General features: G+C 47.0%; 1 protein-coding gene across 2 annotated transcripts in view; it reads right to left on the bottom strand.

Moving 5' to 3' along the window:
• EXOC4 (exocyst complex component 4) overlaps positions 1–15,933 on the bottom strand; it is a 525,908-nt gene that overhangs the window by 150,279 nt on the left and 359,696 nt on the right. The gene's annotated exons all lie outside the window — the stretch shown is intronic.

Genomic DNA, 15,933 nt, shown 5'->3' on the forward strand with positions numbered 1-15,933 from the left:
GTGGTCTCCCCTCCAAGCACTGACCAGACTTTAGCTTCAGCAAAGCGAAATTTAATAGGGATAAATGCCAAGTTCTACATTTAGGAAATAGAAACCAAATGCACAGTTACAAGATGGGGGACACTTGGCTCAGCAATACTACAAACGAGAAGGATCTTGGAATTGTTGTAGATCACAAGCTGAATATGAGCCAACACTAGAGGCCTTCAAGAGGCAGCTGGACAACCATCTGTCAGGGACGCTTTAGGGTGGATTCCTGCCTTGAGCAGGGGGTTGGACTCGATGGCCTTGTAGGCCCCTTCCAACTCTTCTATTCTATGATTCTATGACGACTTCATATGCCTTCAGAATTGGCACACCAACAGCTGTTGTAACCTGCCGAAACAAGGGGTGGTGGCCAAGGAAGAGAAAGAGGACTGTTGCCCTAGTTAGAGAGGCTCGGAATATCTGATGTAGCTGGTGGGGTGCCCATTAAAGACCAGGGTATTATGGCCCACACTAGAGTAGAAGTCTTATTGTTCAACAACTGAATAACTGTACGTTAACCCTTGGCTAGCAACAAACAGCAGTACGGTTTCTCAGAGATATTTTGCGAGGAACATACGTACACAATCGCACTAATTCAAGGGCTGGATGTGAGCATCTTCTCTCACCTGTTCTATAGGGGGAGACATGATAGCACTCTTCAAATACTTAAAAGGTTGTCACACAGAGGAGGGCCAGGATCTCTTCTCGATCCTCCCAGAGTGCAGGACACAGAATCATGGGCTCAAGTTACAGGAATCCAGAATCCAGAATCCTTCCTGTTAGAGCAGTACAACAATGGAACCAGTTACTTAGGGAGGTGGTGGGCTCTCCCACACTAGAGGCCTTCAAGAGGCAGCTGGACAACCATCTGTCAGGGATGCTTTAGGGTCGATTCCTGCATGGAGCAGGGGGTTGGACTTGATGGCCTTAGAGGCCCCTTCCAACTCTACTATTCTATGATTCTATGATTGGGGCATGGATGTACAACCCGTGGCATGGGCTCCAGAGGTAGCTGAATCTTTGGGGGCATGCCTGAACAGGAGCAGAAGGGCTTATGGGGCTGGCTATGGGAAACCGTTTGACGCGTACTTCAATTTGCTACTACTGTGCTGCACTGCAGCTTACTCCATGGCTCAGCAGACTGGAGGGTAAGGCAACTCAACGCACAGGGAGGGGCCCTATGTACTGTAGTGGGATCTAGAGAAGCCCCACCCCATACTGTGGACAATTTGGGGCACAGTTGCAGAGGGTATGTCTGCCATTGAACCCCCGCCATGGCTAAGGAGGCTTTACACATCCAGGAGAATGGTTTACAATGACCGGCCCTGGATGCCAACCCATCAGTATTTCATGCTCCCCAGAATCTCAGGGCTAGAAATGGCAAAGTTCCTCTCCCTATTGCTGGGGCTCCTGAGTGAGGGGGGTGCTGTTGCCCCCCATGTCTTACTTGTGGGCTTCGCAGAGGCGTGCGGCTGGCCTCTGTGAGAAGAGAAGGCTGGAATAAATGGGCCTTTAGCCTCATCCAACACGGCTCTCTTCTTCTGTGCCCGATACGCCACTGTCATAAGCATGATGGTCGCGGGGGACTGGCATATGCTGTGCTATTGAACAGCCTCCTAAAGCTTCTGAGCGCCATATGGACGGGCTTCACGATGCCAGCCTCTTTATGCCTCTGCGAGGCTGCCAGAAGAACAAGAAGACAAAGAGCCTCCCAAACTTTGGATGACATTTACACTCAAAGCTTGCCTTGACCTCAGTGGGACCCAACTGAGGTGCAAATAAATAAATAAACAAGCAAGCAAGCAGCTTAAACACTGTGCCCAACTGTTTTCAGATCAAGGCGGTTCTTTGCTTCCATGACGGAAGGGGGCGCTATATACATGGCGGTTGCCGCAATTATGTTGCTTCGGGGTAAGCCGTCCGCATGCTGGACGGAGTGGGCGCGTCCGATGTGCCGTGTCGCGGCGGAACAAGCCGGGAAGAGCAGTCGTAACTGGGGTGGGTGGGGAAAGAGGTGGTGGATGACCCACCACTTCCAAAAGTGCCGCCGGATCGCGCCGGTCAGGGCAAGGCATCCCGCCCTACATCACAAGGCTCTCAGGGCGGCGTACAGATAAACCCCTAAAATAGAATACACAATTCTAAAGCAAATTAAACCAATGTTAAAACCAATACGAAGTTTTAAAACAGGAGAGTCCAATTAAAACAAGACAGCGTGCAGGCTGGTGGATTTAGGCATCAAGGGCTTTGTTCAAAAGCCATGTCTTAACCTGGCACTGAAATAAAGCCAGTGCTGGAGCCAGTTGGGCCTCCAGGGGGAGGGCATTGGGGATAGGGTGTTTTTTCCATTCTTGGTTCCCTTAGGTATTTTTTAAAAAAATCCCCCCATTGGTTTCAATATGTGTGTGGGGTGTGTTTGTTGGGAGAGGCCATCGAGTCCAACCCCCTGCTCGGTGCAGGAATCCACCCTAAAGCATCCCTGACAGATGGTTGTCCAGCTGCCTCTTGAAGGCCTCTAGTGTGGGAGAGCCCACCACCTCCCTAGGGAACTGGTTCCATTGTCGTACTGCTCTAACAGTCAGGAAGTTTTTCCTGATGTCTAGCCGGAATCTGGCTTCCTGTAACTTCAGCCCGTTATTCCGTGTCCTGCACTCTGGGATGATCAAGAAGGGATCCTGGCCCTCCTCTGTGTGACAACCTTTCAGGTATTTGAAGAAGGTAAAATGCACTTTCCAGGGCCTCTGGAAAGTGTGCAATTCCCCTGGAAAGTGTGCAATTCCCATTAGATTATTATTATTATTATTAGTGATAGGTTATTTTTTTGAGAGCAGTGGCATCTAGACAATACTGCACCATACGCTAGATTGGGCCTGTTCAGACAACACGCTAAGCCACGGTTAGGCCGCTAACCCTTTTGCAGCAAATGGTTAGTAAGCATGTTTAAACTGTGGTTATGTAACCACCATGATTAGGAATGGTTCACAAGCCCTGCTAAGTCATGGTTCTCATGACACGGTAAGCCGTAATGTTGAACTCAAAATACTTAACCACCGCGGCTTAGGCCTTAGCTAGACCTAAGGTTTATCCCGGGATCGTCCCTGCTGGCTCCTGGGATATCCTGTGTGTCATTTACATGAACAGGGATGACCCCAGGACAATCCCGGGATAAACCTTAGGTCTAGCTAAGGCCTTAGTGTGTCGTCTGAACAGGGCCACTGTGTTGCAAATAGCTGTCCCTACTTTTCCATTTTCCTGTATTTCATGGGGGGGGGGGGATTTCCCTTACCAGTAATCCAGCCCTACTATTTCCCAGTATTTTTTTTTAACACAGCCACACATTTCTTTCTATAATGGGAAGAAACTACACAGTATGTATTTAGCTTTTGTCCCCTCACCAAAGAAAGTCCACAAATGCCTGAACCCAAGCAAGAAACTGGACCCGTAAGCTTAAGGAACGCCCAAGCATAGCCTTATAAGATCAATGTGGTCACAACCAGAAGAAAGAGGGAAAAGGCAGATGACCAGGGGACGATGATAGTTCTTTCTCTTAAACACAGGCAGAAGAGCAAAAAAAACCCCCAAAAACCTGCTGAGAATCAGGATTTCCGGAGAAGCACACCAGCAAAAGTGCTTCCTCATTCAGATGGTCTGAGCCAAATCCTCAATGGTGATGACTTCCTTGCCCCATGATTGTGGAGCAGCAGAGCTCAACAGGAAGAGATCTGTGGGACTCCACGGTCCTTGGATGCTAAAACTCTGTAATGGGTAACAGATCTCTGGAAATGGCTGGAACGAGCAAGGCAAGGTGGAATCATTGCAATACCCTTTAATGCAGGCAAAGTAGCTTTCTCCCCGAGAGCGCAGCGCGGCCTGGAAGCGGAGAGGAAACTGATTAAATGGGCTCCCACTGGCTGGCATGCAAAAGGGAGTCTAGATTAATTGTCAAGTTAACACTTCATATATTCATTGTTAATTTTGCCAACTGATTTCGTTTCAAGGGGGGAAAACTATTGGGGGGAGTGGAGGACAGAAGAAGGGAGATTCTCTCCTGTCCTTCAAGTTTCTAGACGTGTATTAGAAATGACAGCCTATGATTGCTGTAGACAACATCTAATTAACTGTCATTATAAAACACATGTCAAACCCCGAGGCCTATGCCGGATCCGCTGTCTAATTTAGCTCTAGAATATTAAAAAGTCCCTTTTCGTTTTGCCAAGCTGGTGAATGAATCTTGTTGTCTTATTAAACAACTTGTTCCCTTTTGCATCCTTTCCTCTCCCCAAACTCTCCCCCTCCCCTTCTGTCTCTGTTTTCTGCCGCTTGAGTTTCAAATCGAGAAAGAGAAAAGAGAATGATGGATTTTTTTAAAAAAACAACAACTTCCTTGCCGGCTCCCTACTCTGCCGACATGGAGGAGCATCAGAACGCAGATATGACATGAAAGGGGGAAGCTGTCTGCAAAACTATTAAATGACTAATGAAACAATTATACCCAAACAGCTACCGCAACCGCTTACGGGGCTTATTTTCTCAGTACAGCACCTCACGGCTGGACCGGATTCCTCCTCTTTTATTAATTAGCAGAAGGAAGAGACTAATCAATCTCTGCCTCCGTTCAAGTGGCTGGCAGGACGGGGAGCTGTTCACATTTCAATTACCACGGCATTTCTTCTCCTGCCTCGCTGGATGAGGCCACCCAGCGGGCTGACCGATGCGGCTGCCAACCTGGAAGAGGAGGCGTCGGCGGCGTGCAGGGAAGAACTGAACATTCAAGCAGCCCCTCATTAGCTGGCGTGCCTTGGGGCTTGCCCCCATGGGAAGTGGAATACTAAGAACTCCATCAGACGAGCGTTTCGTTGCACACTTGTTACCGGGCACGGATTTTCGCGGGTGCCTTGCACGACGACGTCTGCCTGCCGCCCCTTCTTCTAGCTTTCTTCCCGCGACAAAAAACACCCCAATAAGTCCGACTTATTTTTAAAGATGGAAGTTGCCGCGATCTCCTGCTGCGTGCAGGAGAAGCAGTGGGATCAAAATGGCCGCGTGCACGGTGTTTACTTCCTCTTTCGAAAGAGGAAGTCAGGAGGGACAAACGCGCGGGCGGAGAAGCGACAGGAAGCAAACACGATTTCCCCTGTGTGATGACGCTCAAAACCAACCATGACCTCTCCTGTTTTACCACCTACAGTGAAACAGCTCTGCTCAATGCACTGGTGAGGCAGCAGCAGCAGAAAACATTTCTCATCACCCTCCCAGGCCACTCACGCCACTTACATCATGCGGTACTGATGCCTTGGCTACCGTCAACTTAAATGTTAACCAGCAGCTGGCTCTGGAAGGAAGGTCCATTAGAAGGGAGGCTCACATTGCTTCTTGAACAGAGAGGAGACCCCCGGGGGCTCAGTCCTCTCTGCCAACTCCACTTACCCTTCTCCACAGCGCCACATCTCTCTTCTTCCTCACCATTCCAATTATAGTCTAATTATTAAAACAATTCTTTATCATTATTAAAGGAAAGAGCGACCTTCTGTTGTTTATGTGTTATAGTGCAAGCCACATCAAGCATCTTTGGAAGAAGGGGGAAAGGCATACGTCCCTACGGACGGATTGCCAGCGTCACCTCCTGCAGCTGCAAGGAGGGCTGTCAGGTAGCTCAGGGCAGAAATGCTGCATCAAAAGGAATACTTGGGCTCCTGAAGGCAATGGCATCCTTGGGTCCTCACTCCAGTTCCACAGCAGCATAGATGTCCTGAGGTGCCTAGCCCTGTTCCAGCTTCAAAGTGTATGTCATGATGGACAACAAAGCAGGAGATGACAGCTAGCACACCTCCTAGCTACCTTGCTGTGTGACTGGATAGATCACAGCAGGCATGAATGCTGAAACCGACTCAACAGGGTGGGAAGGAACAGTTACTGCTTCTCACTTCTCATAAGCGTGAGTTGAAGACATATCCCGTCCTGCGTCATCTATCCCCCCCTCCGCCTTTTCATTATTTCCCCACTATCAACATATGCAGAGATATGGAAGGGAGTGGAGGGTGGAAACAGAAGGGTAATAATAATAAATAACAATACATTATTTATAAAGCACTTTGTTACAAATGATGTAAGTATCAGACGAACATCAGAAGGGCCCTGCTGGATCAGACCCAAGATCCATCTAGTCTAGCACTCTGTTCACACAGTGGCCAACCAGCTCTTGACCAGGAACCCACAAGCAGGACACAAGAGCAATAGCATCCTCTTACCCATGTTCCCCAGCAACCGCCCAGAGAGCTTCGGCTGTGGGGCGGTATATAAATGTAATTAAATTAAAAATTAAATTAATTAAATTAAAATTAATTAAATTAACTAGTGTGTTGCTATATAACACTATTGCTACATAACTTTAAAAGAGCTATTTTATAGGGCTGTGCAGGGACCCCCGATTCGGTTCGGAGGCCGGTTCGGAGACCCCTAAGCAGCCCCAATTCACCTCGTGGGTGTTTCGGGGGCTGCCTGCTTCGCCTTGGTGCGAAGCGAGATTCGGGCCCTGCGAGTCGCCTTGGATTTTTCTGGAGGAGGAGGAAGGTAAGGCCAGGCCCCAGTGCTGCTCTGAGGTGGCCCGAGGCTTCGGAGCTTCTTCTTCTTCTTCTTCTTCTTCTTCTTCTTCTTCTTCTTATTATTATTTATTTATTTATTTATTTATATAGCACCATCAATGTACATGGTGCTGTACAGAGTAAAACAGTAAATAGCAAGACCCTGCCGCATAGGCTTACAATCTAATAAAATCATAATAAAACAATAAGGAGGGGAAGAGAATGCACCAAACAGGCACAGGGTAGGGTAAAACTAGCAATATAAAGCAGTATATGATTGGCTTTGGCTTGGGACGCCTCGGGCTAAGCCAGAACCGCCTCAAAACTGAGGCGAGGCGGGCCAAATCCGCCCGCCTCGGCTTGGATTTGGGGCCTTGGCCCGAGGCAATGCACAGCCCTACTGTTTCGATTCTAATTACCACCTCTCAGTACGAAGCTCACTCTCACTGGGTGAGATCAAAACATATAACAAGAGCATTAAAAGCCACACATGAGAAACAGCTGACTGTCCAGAAACTACCACAAACGGCCAACCCAAAAGGAGAGGAGCCTTTGGCATTATCTCACCAGCGGCAACTGGCTCTGGGACCTTGTAGCCTGACTTGGAGGGCCACGATCACCCATTTCCAAATGCAGAGTAGGAGGCTGGCACAGTCTCAGCTGCTCTCTGACCTCAATGTCCTGGGCAGGTCCCCTTTAATGTAAAGCTGGGCTCTTCAGGGTCCAATGCAAACCACCAGAGTGAAGGGGTGAGAGATGACGAGTCCCTCAGCCCACTCCTCTTCTGCTGCTCCTATCAGAAGCTTCCAGGGGTGGCTGTGGTCTTAAGCGACTGACTTGGAGAAGACCCACAAAGTGCCTATGTGGGACTTCTGGGTTGTGCGTGGGGGGCAGGCACCAGTCTTAGCCACTCACTGGGGTTGATGTTCTAGGCCATTCTTGCCCAGCCTGGTGACCCTATTGGTGTGTTAGACCAGAGGTCCCCAACCCACGGGCCACGGACCGGTCCGGGTCCGTGGCCTGTTAGGAACCGGCCTGTGCAGGTTATTATTATTATTATTATTATTATTATTATTATTATTATTATTTATATAGCACCATCAATGTACATGGTGCTGTACAGAGTAAAACAGTAAATAGCAAGACTCTGCCGCATGGGCTGACAATCTAATAAAATCATAATAAAACAATAAGGAGGGGAAGAGAATGCAAACAGGCACAGGGTAGGGTAAGCAGGCACAGGGTAGGGTAAAACTAACAGTATAAAGTCCGCACAACATCAAGTTTTAAAAGCTTTAGGAAAAAGAAAAGTTTTTAGTTGAGCTTTAAAAGCTGCGATTGAAGTTGTAGTTCTCAAATGTTCTGGAAGAGCGTTCCAGGCGTAAGGGGCAGCAGAAGAAAATGGACGAAGCCGAGCAAGGGAAGTAGAGACCCTTGGGCAGGCGAGAAACATGGCATCAGAGGAGCGAAGAGAGCGGGGCAATAGTGCGAGATGAGAGAGGAGAGATAGGGCGGAGCTAGATCGTGAAATCTTTGAAGGTTAACAGGAGAAGTTTATATTGTATTCTGAAGTGAATTGGAAGCCAATGAAGAGATTTCAGAAGTGGAGTAACATGGTCGGAGCGGCGAGCCAAGAAGATGTTCTTTGCGGCAGAGTGGTGAACAGAAACCAACGGACTGATGTGAGAAGAAGGAAGGCCAGAGAGAAGAAGGTTGCAGTAGTCCAACCGTGAAATAACCAGTGCATGAACAAGCGTCTTGGCAGAAGAGACAGACAAAAATGATCGAATCCTGGCAATATTATACAGGAAAAAACGACAGGATTTAGCTACTGCCTCAATATGAGGAATAAAGGAGAGCGAGGAGTCAAATATAAAGCCAAGGCTACGAGCTTCCTTGACCGCAGGTGAGCTGCTTTCACCCACCCACCCCCACCCCAGCGTACCTGGGCGTGGGGCGCCATCTCGCCTGCCCAGCCGAAGCAAAGTCAGGATGCTGGAGTGGGGGGGGCGGGGGGGGGGGGCTTCCCAAAATCATCATTTCAACACCACCACCCCCCGGTCCGTGGAAAAATTGTGTTCCACGAAATCGGTCCCTGGTGCCAAAAAGGTTGGGGACCGCTGTGTTAGACTACAACACTAGGGTGACCCTATGGAAAGGAGGACAGGGCTCCTGTATCTTTAACAGCTGTATTGAAAGGGGAATTTAAGCAGGTGTCATTTGTATGCATGCAGCACCTGGTGAAATTCCCTTTTCATCACAACAGTTGAAGATACAGGAGCCCTGTCCTCCTTTTCCTATGGTCACCATATACAACACAACATCTTCCAGCCAGCATCTGGGAGCTGTAGCCCAACACAACTGAAGGGCACCAGGTTGGGAAAGGATATTCCGTGCAGTTCTATTTGAATGAATTATCTTGTTAAGATTCAGCCCGACACGAAAGGCAAAAACAAAGCCCTGTGATAGCGCGTGCTATTGCATGCCTTTAAAATTTAAACGTATAATTCAGGTTATCAAAGTAAAAGAATGGGATCATGCAGCAGGGAGGCATCTTATTCCTTTTTCTGATCGCTGAGTATTACTGTGCAAGAGGGATACAATAATTCCCATATGTTAAACTCAGTGATTGAGGGCGCAATCCTATCCATGTTTAGACAGTAAAAAATCTGGCTGGGGAATGCTGGGGGTTGTAGGACATTTTTTCTTTCTAAGAAAAGAAATCTCCTCTCCCGACGTGAATATACCTGGTCACTACGTTCAACATCTAAGGTCCTCCTCCGGGTGCCTACTCCGAGAGAGGCTCGGAGTGTGGCAACGAGGGACAGGGCCTTTTCAGTGGTGGCCCGCAGACTGTGGAACGATCTCCCTGACGAGGCTCGCCTGGCATCAACGCTGCTATCTTTCCGGCGCCAGGTTAAGGCTTTCCTCTTTGCCCAGGCATATGGCGGCACATCTTAATCACCCACATGTTTAGTTTTTTTAACGGTTTTTAATGCTCTATGTGTGTATGTTCTGTGTTTTAGAATTTTAAATTTTGTATACTCGTTTTTATCTTCATTTTAGAATTTCTGTGAACCGCCCAGAGAGCCCTGGCTATGGGAGCAGAATATAAGTGCAAGAAATTAATTAATTAATTAATTAATAAAGTACTGTGTCTTAAAAGACTACATTCTGAATAGAGTGAATTTTAGTTACATTAAATTGGACAAAAATGATATAACCACTCTTCAAGCAAGTGAAATCACTAATTGAACTCGGAAGCATGCCGCTTTTCTAAGAAGAATTAAACTGTTGACTGTGGTAAACAAATAATAATTAACGCTAGTACACACGGCGCTAATTAGCAAGGAATTTAATTAAACTAATACACCAACATAACAAGATGCATGACAAAGTAACTGGGCTTTGTCTTGCTGGCGTATTCTTATGCCACTTCAAAGTTTGTTCTGTTCTATGGCCCTTATTAAAGTGAACTTTGAGGAACCCTGTAAGAAATCAAAAGTAGGCCTGACACAACATAGCCAGTACAACTACACACCTTCTAAAGGAAGGGAAGAAGAAAGCCAAAATCACAACCCAGTTAATTTATGGAAGCTGGCTGCAGGATAGCTTTAAGGTTCTCATGCACAAACAGGGAATTCAAAACATGCTACACTACGTTTTCTTGCATTAATGAAAAAATTCACGGACCTGAACGGTTTTGTCCCCCCTCCCAAATTAAACAGGGAGGAAGGGGTCCTAATTTTCTTTTAAATCTAGCTGAATGTTTGTGCAATGAGGATGTAGAGGTGAATGAAATAAGCAAACGTCTGCAATTTTTAAAAAGCAAGTGTATTTTGAAAGAAGGAACACTGACTAAGAGAAGCCAGTCTTAAAAGGTAGAAAAGAAGTGAGTATCCTGGCTATTTTAATTTATTTTGAAATATTTATATAATCGCATTGCTCAAACTTTTTTCTTTTAATAACTATGACCCCCACCCCACCCCACCCCACCCTACCTCATGCAGATAAATTCAATCTTCTGGTTATATTTAATAGTTTAAAATTGAGCCCTTGACGCTTAAGATGTCCAAGATATTGTAAGGTCGTTTTCTTAATTAGTAGCACTTAGTTAATCAACAGCTTGACTTGGAACTCTCCAGATAATTTACATTTAGCTCAGACAATAAGTGTTCCACTTCAGGGGGAAGAAGCCAAAGCCATAGGACAACAAACCATGACTTGTGAGTGGCTTGGTTTTGGGAGAGACAAGCCAGAGTTCTCTAGTTTGCATGTAATGATAACCAATCCATGGATGGAAGGCCCATGGCTTGTTTAGTTGCTTCCGCTTGCAGGAGAAGCCAAGCGGGAGTGATCAGGCTCGGAGTGTGGCAATGAGGGACAGGGCCTTTTCGATGGTGGCCCCCAGACTATGGAACGATCTCCCTGACGAGGCTCGCCTAGCGCCAACGCTGCTATCTTTCCGGCGCCAGGTTAAGACTTTCCTCTTTGCCCAGGCATATGGCGGCACATCTTAATCACCCACATGTTTAGTTTTTTAACGGTTTTTAATGCTTTCTGTGTCTATGCTCTGTGTTTTAGAATTTTAAATTTTGTATACTCGTTTTTATCTTAATTTTAGAATTTCTGTAAACCGCCCAGAGAGCCCTGGCTATGGGAGTGGTATATAAGTGCAATAAATAAATAAATATTCACTAGCATGTTGTTTGAGCATGAGTTTACCGTTACATCTGAATTGGGTCATTAGGTACTTTAAGTTTAATGTACCTGATAACTGTAATGATGGATCACAACCAGGACATTTGGGGCGGGGGGTGTTCCACATTATATGACACATCAGCAGTTTACTAATTATCCTTAAGGAACTTTCATTTTCCTGGGGTCGCATGAGTGGTAATTTGAATAGTCCAATTATCTACCCCATATGAAGGATGTCAGATGTTCCTACAGTCCTCAAATTCCTGCGTCCAGACACTACATTAGCAACTGAATATATGAATCAAATTGGCTCACACAGTCATGTGTTTTGGTGACTTCCAAGGAGGAAAATTCCACAGGAAATTGGCAGTGACCAAAAATGCCTCTCTGTGTCCCCTTATAGAACTAATTTGGTGCATGGATCGAAATGTCAGAGGATGGCATTGCTGGAACTTCAGAGAAGATGGGACATAAAAATCAAGGAACTCTCTCAGGAATGTTGGACTCAAGATGTTGGACTCTATTTGGCCCTGGTTAGGCCTCATCTAGAGTATTGTGTCCAGTTCTGGGCTCCACAATTCAAGAAGGATGCAGACAAGCTGGAGCGTGTTTAGAGGAGGGCAACCAGGATGATCAGGGGTCTGGAAACAAAGCCCAAGGAAGAGAAGATGGAGGGAAGACATGATAGCACCCTTCAAATACTTGAAAGGTTGTCACCCAGAGGAGGGCCAGGATCTCTTCTCGATCCTCCCAGAGTGCAGGACACGGAACAACGGGCACAAGTTAAAGGAAGCCAGATTCCAGCTGGACATCAGGAAAAACTTCCTGACTCTTAGAGCAGTATGACAATGGAACTAGTTACCTAGGGAGGTTGTGGGCTCTCCCACCCTAGAGGCATTCAAGAGACAGCTGGGCAACCATCTGTCAGGGATGCTTTAGGTTGGATTCCTGCATTGAGCAAGGAGTTGGACTTGATGGCCTTGTAGACCCCTTCCAACTCTGCTATTCTATGATTCTATGATTCTATGTTTAGGAACACATAGTACATCATGAACACCTTGGAACTGAGCCCAGATGGCAGTGGGGGACCAGACCAGGTGCTAGAAATTTGGGAGCAGGTTTCCTGCCAGTCCATCCCCATCAGTAGATACATCAAGCATTTTGCACTATTAGCAGTTGCTGAACCATCAAAGGAAAGCCCCATTTACAATGTATTGCAGTAGTTCAGTCCTGGTGTTCAACAAAGTCCTCTATTTGCAAGCAATCTGGCAGAGCAGGAATTGGCCTCATTTTTCCTCCCCTCACTCACTGAGGTGACCAAGAGTTCATAGAATCATAGAATAGCAGAGTTGGAAGGGGCCTACAAGGCCATCGAGTCCAACCCCCTGCTCAATGCAGGAATCCACCCTAAAGCATCCCTGACAGGTGGTTGTCCAGCTGCCTCTTGAATGCCTCTAATGTGGGAGAGCCCACCACCTCCCTAGGTAACTGATTCCATTGTTGTACTGCTCTAACAGTCAGGACGTTTTTCCTGATGTCCAGCTGGAATCTGGCTTCCTTTAACTTGAGCCCGTTATTCCGTGTCCTGCACTCTGGGAGGATCGAGAAGAGATCCTGGCCCTCCTCTGTGTGACAACCTTTTAAGTATTTGAAGAGTGCTATCCTGTCTCCCCTCCATCTTCTCTTCTCCAGGCTAAACATGCCCAGTTCTTTCAGTCTCTCTTCATAGGGCTTTGTTTCCAGACCCCTGATCATCCTGGTTGCCCTCCTCTGAACACGCTCCAGCTTGTCTGCATCCTTCTTGAATTGTGGAGCCCAGAACTGGACTCTAGATGAGGCCTAACCAGGGCCGAATAGAGAGGAACCAGTACCTCACGTGATTTGGAAGCTATGTGTGGGGCGGGGCGAGCATCTATCCAACAATCTCCTAGCTTTGAGAGCGTGGTGTCTGTCATAGTATGCAGCAACCCCACATTTTTGTCACGCAGCTCACACGTCAAGCTCTACAATGAACCGAACCACATCATGCTGTCTGTGTTGCGCTAACGTTTCTGATGCCTTTGTCACAATACGTCTTCTAGAGGCTAATTAAATCAATTCAGCTGTGTGGCACTTGGACCTCTCTCAAAACACTCCTTGGGGCTTCTCTTATAACTCACTCTCCGGTGCTTCATGAGCTTCAAGGTAAACAAGTCCCACCATAACAACAGAACGCTCAGCAGGCAGCGAAGGCCGCAGCCCCCAAAGATGCGCTGTTCAGGCTGAATTCTTTGCTCATTCGAGTGTTTTCTGCCTCCGGCGATGCGCACCAACACTCCACAATGAATTCCCTACGATTATTTGCATTGTTTGTTATTTGGAGTGTGATCCTGCCTGAGGGGCTTTTCGGGTGTACATACAGAGCTTTAATTCCCCCCCCCTTTTCTTTTCTTGGCACTATGTGAGAAAGATTGGCTCTTACATCTATGTTGCATTTGCACAGCATTGCACTAGCCATGGCTAGATATAAAGATCTTCCTTGTAACATGACTTCAGTGGCAATATGTCCCCCAAATCTTTTTTTCTGGAAGCACTGTTGGCATCACTCTGCAAAGACACAGAGTGCCATGTCAAATTGCCAAATTTATTTATTTATTTATTACATTTCTATACCGCCCAATAGCTGGAGCTCTCTGGGCGGTTCACAAAAATTAAAAACATTCAAAGTATAAAACAACAGCATAAAACCATAATATAAAATACAATATAAAAGCTCAACCAGATAAAAACAGCAGCAATGCAAAATTACAAATTTAAAACACCAAGTTAAAAAATATTTATAGACTGTTAAAATGCTGGGAGAATAAAAAGGTCTTCACCTGGAGTCTAAAGGCATATAATGTAGGTGCCAAGCGAACCTCGTTAGGGAGCTCATTCCACAGCCGGGGTGCCACAGCAGAGAAGGCCCACCTCCTGGTAGCCACCTGCCTCACTTCCTTTGGCAGGGGCTCACAGAGAAGGACCCCTGAGGATGACCTTAGGGTCCGGGCAGGTACATACGGGAGGAGGCGTTCCTTCAGATAACCTGGCCCCAAGCCGTTTAGGGCTTTAAATGTTAATACCAGCACTTTGAATCGGGCCCGGACCTGGACTGGCAGCCAGTGAAGCTGGAAAAGGACTGGCGTGATGTGGTCTCGCCAGCCAGTCCCTGTTTGTAACCGCGCTGCTCTGTTTTGTACCAGTTGAAGTTTCCAGACCGTTTTCAAAGGCAGCCCCATGTATAACGCATTGCAGTAATCCAAACAAGAGTTTATCAGAGCATGGATAACTGTAGCTAGGCTATCTCTGTCCAGATAAGACATCAGTGTCCACATGGGAAGGGCGGGCGTAGCTACTTTTATCTGAATTGTTTGGAGTTCTATTTATTTGGCATGTGCAAAACCTGCAGGTGGATTTTAATTATCAAATCTCTTGCCTTGGCCCCAAATAATAGACTTTGGTGAGGAATCCATCTGCCTATCTGAATTCTGGCCAGTTCCATTTTCATTGCGGTTCCTCTGAAATTAGCAATTGCTCACTTCAAGTAAGTGACCCTTAATGGCAATAGTGCTTTTCTTGCCAGGGAGGGGGACTGGATGGGGGACCACGTGCAGATTTCACTCACAGTCACACTGCATCATGGTTTTATAGTCTGAAGGCTGCATAAACATCTGGATGATTTAAGCACGCATGCCTTACAGGATTTCAGGAGTTTTACAAGGTATTGGTGCAAAAGAATTTAAAAAAAACAGGTATCATGCAGGCCTGGCAGAAAGTACACAGGCAGAACTGTTCATACTGCAATATTACTTCAAGACACTGAAACCTCCAATCATCTCCAATGCAGAAAAGCTCCAACCTCCAATGCAGACAACCTCCAACCTCCAATGCAGACAAGCTGGAGCATGTTCAGAGGAGGGCAACCAGGATGATCAGGGGTCTGGAAACAAAGCCCTATGAAGAGAGACTGGAAGAACTGGGCATGTTTAGCCTGGAGAAGAGAAGGTTGAGGGGAGACATGATAGCACTCTTCAAATACTTGAAAGGTGGTCACACAGAGGAGGGCCAGGATCTCTTCTCGATCCTCCCAGAGTGCAGGACACGGAATAACGGGCTCAAGTTAAAGGAAGCCAGATTCCAGCTGGACATCAGGAAAAACTTCCTGACTGTTAGAGCAGTACGACCATGGAACCAGTTACCTAGGGAGGTGGTGGGCTCTCCCACACTAGAGGCCTTCAAGAGGCAGCTGGACAACCATCTGTCAGGGATGCTTTCGGGTGGATTCCTGCATTGAGCAGGGGGTTGGACTCGATGGCCTTGTAGGCCCCTTCCAACTCTGCTATTCTATGATTCTATGATCTCCATGCAAGACAAAATGTGGGTTGGGGAGCCAGTGGTGACTTCTCTGACAGATCAGTATCTGATCAGTTTGATCTTCAGGCCACTTGTAATCCATGCAGGGGTGGGGGACCACATTTGATGGTCTGCCCCTGGAAGCGGATGAATCTGGATGGATTTTTGAAGTCTCTTCCGGATTTTCCTGCAGACTTATGCAGCGATCCTGCCGAGGGCCTGGTCACCACTTGGAATGAGATGACCCAGGCTA

The sequence above is a fragment of the Elgaria multicarinata genome, chromosome 9 (assembly GCF_023053635.1).
Source record: "Elgaria multicarinata webbii isolate HBS135686 ecotype San Diego chromosome 9, rElgMul1.1.pri, whole genome shotgun sequence".
NCBI lineage: Eukaryota > Metazoa > Chordata > Lepidosauria > Squamata > Anguidae > Elgaria > Elgaria multicarinata.